This window comes from Motacilla alba, chromosome 10 (genome assembly GCF_015832195.1).
Source record: "Motacilla alba alba isolate MOTALB_02 chromosome 10, Motacilla_alba_V1.0_pri, whole genome shotgun sequence".
Classification (NCBI taxonomy): Eukaryota; Metazoa; Chordata; class Aves; order Passeriformes; family Motacillidae; genus Motacilla; species Motacilla alba.
The window spans coordinates 6,156,268-6,163,556 of record NC_052025.1 but is presented as its reverse complement, the minus strand read 5'-3'; the positions used below and the strand labels follow the sequence as shown (position 1 = coordinate 6,163,556).

General features: G+C 38.2%; 1 protein-coding gene across 1 annotated transcript in view; it reads right to left on the bottom strand.

Annotated features, from left to right (window-relative positions):
• Positions 1-3,556: 3,556 nt before the first annotated feature.
• LRRC49 (leucine rich repeat containing 49) overlaps positions 3,557-7,289 on the bottom strand; it is a 46,977-nt gene continuing 43,244 nt past the window's right edge. Inside the window, exon 17 of the mRNA XM_038146850.1 lies at positions 3,557-7,286. The gene's annotated coding sequence lies outside the window, so the exon portion shown is untranslated. The remainder of the gene's footprint in view (positions 7,287-7,289) is intronic.

Here is a 7,289-nt window from a genome sequence, read left to right as displayed (position 1 = left end):
AGATCACACTGGAGTTTGCCCTTGCCAAAATCTTGATCCCAGTATCACAACTCCTGCCAAGAACGTGTTGTACCACTAGGCTCCAATTGTCTCTGATGTGAAGACTGATGTCATCACACAATGCTTGAACAAAGGGAAGTCCACCAGCATCTGACATCATACTGCTTTCATCCAGAATTAAAGCAAGAGAAACAGTTATAGTCACCAAGTTAATCTCTAGAACATTCTGTAAATACTTCTGAAAAAATGTACTTAATGAAAGAAGTAGTCTTGAGCACATCACAGAACTGCCTTTTGAACAGTTAAGGAAATAAACCTTTGAAAGCTTACTCCAAAAGAGATGAAAAAATTTCATCCAAAATTTTGAAATAACTTTTATTTGAGGTGCTAAAGACAAATTCCAAGAACCTACTTAAAGTTTTGCAAGATTTTTAGCTGCACTGTAAACTGTCATTTAAAAAAAAAAGAACATGCTGCAAAACCAAAAGCCAAACTTGGCAATCTTGTAGATTTCTAAATGTTTCTGATTAGGAATCACTGAATTGATAACATTCTGAAACAAATGTGTATGAAGAAATCAAGAGTATGAGACTCCTCTAAATCACGAAATATTTCAAAGAGATTTTAAATATTTAGCACATAGACTCACATAAAAATACCTACTTTCAGAACATTTTATCTACCACAAATTCCACACATGCTATAGGTGTAATGAGTAATAAAAAAGACCCCAAAACAGCAGCCTGATTTCTCCCTAAAACATAAGACAAACTAGTTTAAAAATGAAAATAAATAAACATGATGTGTGACTGTTACAGGTGAATGTGCTGGTTAATGAAGTTAGGGATTCTCTCATCTGCTGGCTCAATTGAAATGAGAGCTATAAAAAATTATTTTAAAAGAACCAGGAGAAAAAATCCCACAGAATTTCACATCCCATGTGCTAGAATTATTTTTCTCCAGACTGACAGGTGCCTGTACCTCCAGCACTCCTCTCAACCACTCCACAAAACACAGCCATGCCACTTCAGCTCTACACCAATAACAAATGGCACTGAAGAAACTGCCTCCCTCTAGCTCTTCCCCACTGCAGAGGCTGGGAAAAAGTAAAAGCTGCCTGTGCCTGCCTTCTGCGGGCCAAGCACTGAAGCCACAAGCAATGGTGACAGCGTTTTCCTTAAATAACGACAGAATACACTGCAGCTTGGAAACAAAGGGTGGGTAAAGTGAGAGTGTCTTAAGTGGAGTATGGGAGGAGAAATTAAGTATTTGGCTTCTCATAACAGTTCTCACACTCTGTGTAGCTGCCCAACACTTAATACACAGCACAGATGAGATAAACAGCACCTGGCTGCCTTAACACCTTTGTCAGCTCATTACCAGATATCTAATGCAACCAAGTGTTTTTCTTTCACTTTTGCTACTGTTAAAATGTAGGTCATGAGGGGATGATCCTCTTTGAGGCATGGCTTTTTATCTCATAGCCTCCTCTGAATACCAGTTTGAAGGAATTTGACCAGTGTAGTTTATAAGAAGGAGTCTCTGGAATGAAAACTGAGAGCTAGTCAGTAGTCACGGTCCACAGATGTCTTACACTAAATATTCTTAATATGAGAATCTTTACAATTGACACTCATCTGCTCCACAGAAAGACATCAAACGCATTCATAGATCACATATTGAAATGCACATTATCAAAAAGCTAGTTTTTCCCTGCAACAAGACAAAGTTTGTTGAAGTGAGGTGCTGATGGAAGGTGTGAAAATGTGAAAAATTACTAATCTCAGACTGCAACATATGTTGATTGCATTTGGAAACTGCCCTGAGCACACCTCTATCTATTAAAGTACTTTTCTGACACAGACTGTAGTTAATCCCTGAGTGAGCTACAGCCAGCATCATCAAACAAGGGCAAAAGTTCAGTATCAACAAAGAAGAAAGGGTAAATAATACAATTTTCTCAGACCACCTGTGGTTTCTTTTTGGTTTCTTCTTCTCTTCTTCAATGACACACACACTCGTGCAATTTAAAAAACAATCTTACCAACAAAACGAAAGGATCCTTCACATCTCGGAAGCAATTTTTCTTCTAAATAAATCTGAAAATACTGAGAATGATACTCTGCAGAATGTATCAGAAGAATCTGCTCAACAACTTGAACCCCCATATTATCTGCAAATGACCTACTTTCTTCACAGTTGCCCAGCATGTAACAATCTCTGAGCAAGAGACAGCAGCTGCCTTGCAACCAGTGAGCTCAGCACCAGAGAAATGGCTGTCTCGAACAAATGAGATATCTTGGTTATTTTGACATGTTTAACACATGTATTTCTGGCTTGTCACCAAGAACATTTAACATATTTTGCAACACTTTACTACTCACAGTGCTATTGCACTGCTTTGAGTGGAAAAGCAGTTGTCAACTGCCTAACAATGTCTACCCCAATTCAGTCTCCCACCCTATCCACATGGCACTCTCCCCTTTGGCAGTAAATGCATTCAAATCAGCAAAGGAGAGAACCTGTGTGCCAGCCCTCAAGGTCTCTCCAAATGTGACAAAAGGATTTACTGATCTAGATTTCACTGAAGTCTAGCATGACTTGAGGCATGCAGTTCTCATTTTGGAAGTCTAGGACACTCAGTTTACCCCCCAATCCAACTAGAACATGTTTGTTCATCTTTAGCAGGCTGCTTTTGTGGGCTCTGACTGGCTTAGAGGAATATGCTGGTTTGAATCACAAGAGAGGGAAGCACACAACATGGGGGAAGGATGGAGCTTGTCAGCACAAGGCCAAGCTTTTGCGGACATCAGTATCTGGAAGACTATTTCCACAAGTTCAAGAGGGAAAGAAAAAAAATAAAGAACAACTCCATTTCATTGAAAATATGGGCACCTAAAATAAATCAGATGTTTTACACTGTAGAAGTGTCTATTTTCCTCCAGGCAGTACAAAATCTAGATGAGTTTCTAATCTAGATGAGATTCTAATCTGAGACCTAAGACACAACTGTCATCACCATATATATAAAAACATTCTCACTGAAATCACTGGAAATCTTGCAACAACTTCAACAGCATCAAGGTTGTAGCTCACATAGGTTATCTAGTTTGGATTTTCTTGTTTTGATTATGCATCCTAACAAAGAGCATAAATCAATGCAAATATCTTTGAGACTCTTCAGCAGCATGTCAACTTGAATCTAAACTTTGCATTACAGAGGGGACTACACTCAGCTTCATAGTCAGATGACTCTGAGAGCTCCAACACGAGTGTTTATCCAGGATACAAGACTTGTATGAAGCCTAATGTACTCTGTTGTCAGTGCTGAGTTAGAAACTGAGAAAAGCTGTATTCTTATTCTGTGCTTCTTTCATCACTCTTCAGAATGATTATTTTATGAGGAAGCATAGATCATTGAAGCCTAATGCAAATAGGCTAATGTTCTACATATCCAAATAGAACACAAACCACAGCACATATTGTATCACAGTATAATTTCTAAGTGTCATATAATAGCTAATCAATGAACTCAGCATTTTTTATCACTGTAAAGTCACAGCTTCTCTACATATTGCAATGATTTATTTATTGGTTGTGACCACTGTTATTTGCATGACCAAGTAAGATGTCTAGACAATGTGAGCATGTAGGACAAACATCACATTGACAGCCCAATTTCTTCTCCACTGTAGTCAGAATTAACTTAACAATCTCTTGTCTAATGATACATTTATAAATAGATGGAAGACATTATCATTCCGGGATATCTTCTTCTGTGCTGAAGCGTCAAGTGCTCAATACAACACACAGAAAATCTGATGCCTCCAACTTAAAAAGAAAAATAATTTCACTGGAACTGGGCTTCAAGATGTAGCAGAGTTTGTGTGATATGGAAACAGAAAAACATCCAAGCAGTCTGTTTTCTCAATCAAACCAACTAGCTACTATTGTGATTTTGACTCCCAATCTAAATCACATATTTATGACTATTACATAGTAAGAAGAAATAGCAAATATTTGCCTTAGCTTCTTTAACTAAAGCAGCTAACAAAACCCAATTCATCCTGATGTGTCGCTGTGATAAAAAGCAGAAACTGGAAGCATCATTGGCACTTTTACAGCCCATAGTTCTGGTTAAAAAAGCAACCACTTGTCCTGAAATTATGGAATGTATAGATTGTGGAGTCACTACTGTTTCCACAGTAGCCAAACTTCATGTGCAGATCTGTTTTAATAGGTTAACCTTTTTATTATTGTCATTATTTTATGCAGTTTACATGGTGAAATACATTTGTAGGCATGGAAGAAGATAATTCACATTTCTATAATGGAAAACACTTCTCAGCTGTTTCTGGATTCAGATGTATCCCTTGGTCCCTGGCAGTGTGGCAGCGTTACTTCTATGCTCAGTTAAAACCTTTCCCCAGTACCTTTTTCTTCCTAACTGACAGCATCAGCTTTTGGTTTGCATCAAGTGAATTTGTTCTCCCTGCTCCACTGTGGCAGCAAATATGCAGCTCTATTACTTTTTCAGATTCTGTATTAGAAGGAATGTATGAAGTAGAGCTCCTCATCAGCCTCCTTACTGAAGATCAAATTTCAGTTGCATAACAAACAGTGACTCTGCATGACATAATGGGGCCTTCGTGTGTGAAACAGCTAAACTGAAACTGAACAAAACATCCTACATCATTATCTGCTTTTGGCTGGACATAGAAGAAAATTGTCTCAGGAAAGAAGTAAATTGCATAAATAACCTAAAAGTCAAGCCAAAAAGTTTCCAAAGAACTTTAAACAGTATCTTTTTAACCCTCAAGGTGATTTCTAGTTAACACACAGATATTTTACACTAATAGTTCCTGGCTTGTGCAAAAGTCAGGCTACAGGAGAGGATCACAGTTTACCTTGATGGGATATCAGTGAAATATTAACAACACCAAAATTTGGTTTTATGCAGCATTCAAAGGCTTTTGAAGAAGAAAGAAATAACTGCTTTCAGACTGGAAGGTTTTATTAACAGGTTCCCTAGCTTCAATATCAATTGCTGTTTTAACTCATCAATTTACATCTGTAGAAAGTTCCTGTGGCACTTAAGTTTCAGAACATCTAAGAATTTGCTGCTTATACAACCTTCAAATTTTTAGGTACTTGGGAACTCCCTAATAAGCAACTACAGGACTGTATCTCATGAGTCTGTATGAATTAAAAATTATTTGGGTAACCATAAAAACAACATATAGCATGCTAAAAATGTTAAGATCCTCCATCTGCTGAAAATTCTATGTATTCTTAGGCCTAACATCACTTTAATCTATCACTTGTTTCCTAAAAAGAATTCGTGAAAATCAAAGTTCCTTTTTTTTTTACTACTGGTTTTATGTGAAAAGAACATATGAGCCCAACATTCATCTTTTCTTCATTTATAATAGCTGCCTACCTACCCTCACTTCAGCCATTTAGCAATTCTGTTATGAAACAGCTGCTATTAGTGAAAAAAGTCCAATCTGGCAGCATTCACAGACCACTGGGAATACAGAGCATTTAAAGATGTTTCTGCAACTCCCCATCAATACCCTATGATTCATTTTTTCAAGACCCTACCTTAAAGCCTCAAACCAGGATTATGCTTCTAAAGACTGCATATCAGAAAGTCTGGCTTTTCTCTTGATTTTCCCATGGAGGACTTCCTGTTCCTCTAGACCAATACAACCTTCTCAAAACATTTTTTTTCCAGGCTTTTACTGTTGCTGAATCTGATTCAAAAGGGGCCCATCTGTTCCAGCTACATCATCAGGAGAGCTCTGCACTTCCACAGAGCTGCCGAGCTTTCTGTCCCCATGCAGAAGCTGGAATTGCTTCATGCACCCCCTTGGCACAGAAATTATGTAAAGTAAATGATAGATCCAAAAACCTATTGTATGATCATTTCTATATTGGCTGTTTTTCTAATGTAAACTCTCCTTTTCTCACATTTTGCCAGGCCCTAATTTGTTCCTTTAATAAAATGCACTATAAAACTTGAGAGTGCAATTTTCCAATGGAAAGGAAACAAAAATCCCACCAAATAAACTAATCTTATTATAAATTCCATGAAGCAGTTCAAAAAGCCCAGATAGGTGATTGTTTCTATTAAATTTTATCAACTGCTGGAGCAGTTTCTCCAGGAATTCTAACACTCCCTTAGAGTTTAAATTACTTAACCTCCACTACATTCTGCAGACTGAAAAGCAACTACCTGCAAATGCAACTTGAACCAAATGGAAAAGTGCATTTAACAGCGATGTACCCACATCACAGCTAACTCGTCACATGCTCTGAGATGGGATTCCCTCAGACAACACAGAGGTACCAGCCTGACCTGAATGCAAGCAGACTGTACTCTCCAAAACATCTGTGACCACTTCATTGCTGTACTTATTCAAGGCTCAGGGAGCTTGCACTGTTCAGCCTGGACAAGAGGCACAGGAGACCTTAAAGCACCTTCTAGTGCCTATGAGGGCTCCAAGAGAGGTGGAGAGGGCACCTGAACAAGGGCATGTGGTGACAGGACAAGGGGGAATGGCTTTAAATGAAAGAAGAAAGATTTAGATTGGATATATGGAAGAAATTCTTCCAATGAGGATGGTGAGGCCCCAGCACAGGTTATCCAGACAAACTGTGGCTGCCCCATCCTGGAAGTGTTCAAGGCCAGGCTGGACACGGCTTTGGGCAATCTGCTCTAGTGGAAAATGTCCCTGCCTCTGGCAGAACAGTGGAACTAGATGGTCTTCAAAGTCCATTCCAACCCAAACCTTCCATGATTCCATGATTTTCTGGGCATAAAAAAATCATTAAACGGTATCTGCATCTCTGCTTTGAGAGAAAATACCTTCTAGATACAGTTTAAAAATAAATTTGCTTTTGAGTCATAGAAATATTTGCAGGAAGTTTTCTTTAGTTTCTTTTTTTATAAATGAGCCCACATAAAATGAGAGAAGTTTTAATTAAGTAAAAAATGCACAAAGGTTTTAGATTGCTTTAGTTAAGATACAATGAAACTAAAAAATTAAATGGCACAACTTTCTACCTGCATCTGAATGCCATCCATGGCAAGCAGCTGGACTTGCTAACACTTCCTAGATTCAATATCTGGACAGAAGCTGGCAAGCTGTTAATTGTGGTAGTTACTGTACTATGGAATGGGGGCTTTTTCTACCCCTTCAGTTGATTTTGGGGCAAGTTGTGTCTCATCTCTTCGTGCAGCATTTAGTCTTTTCTTTGCACACAGTACTTCTTTATTGTATCTG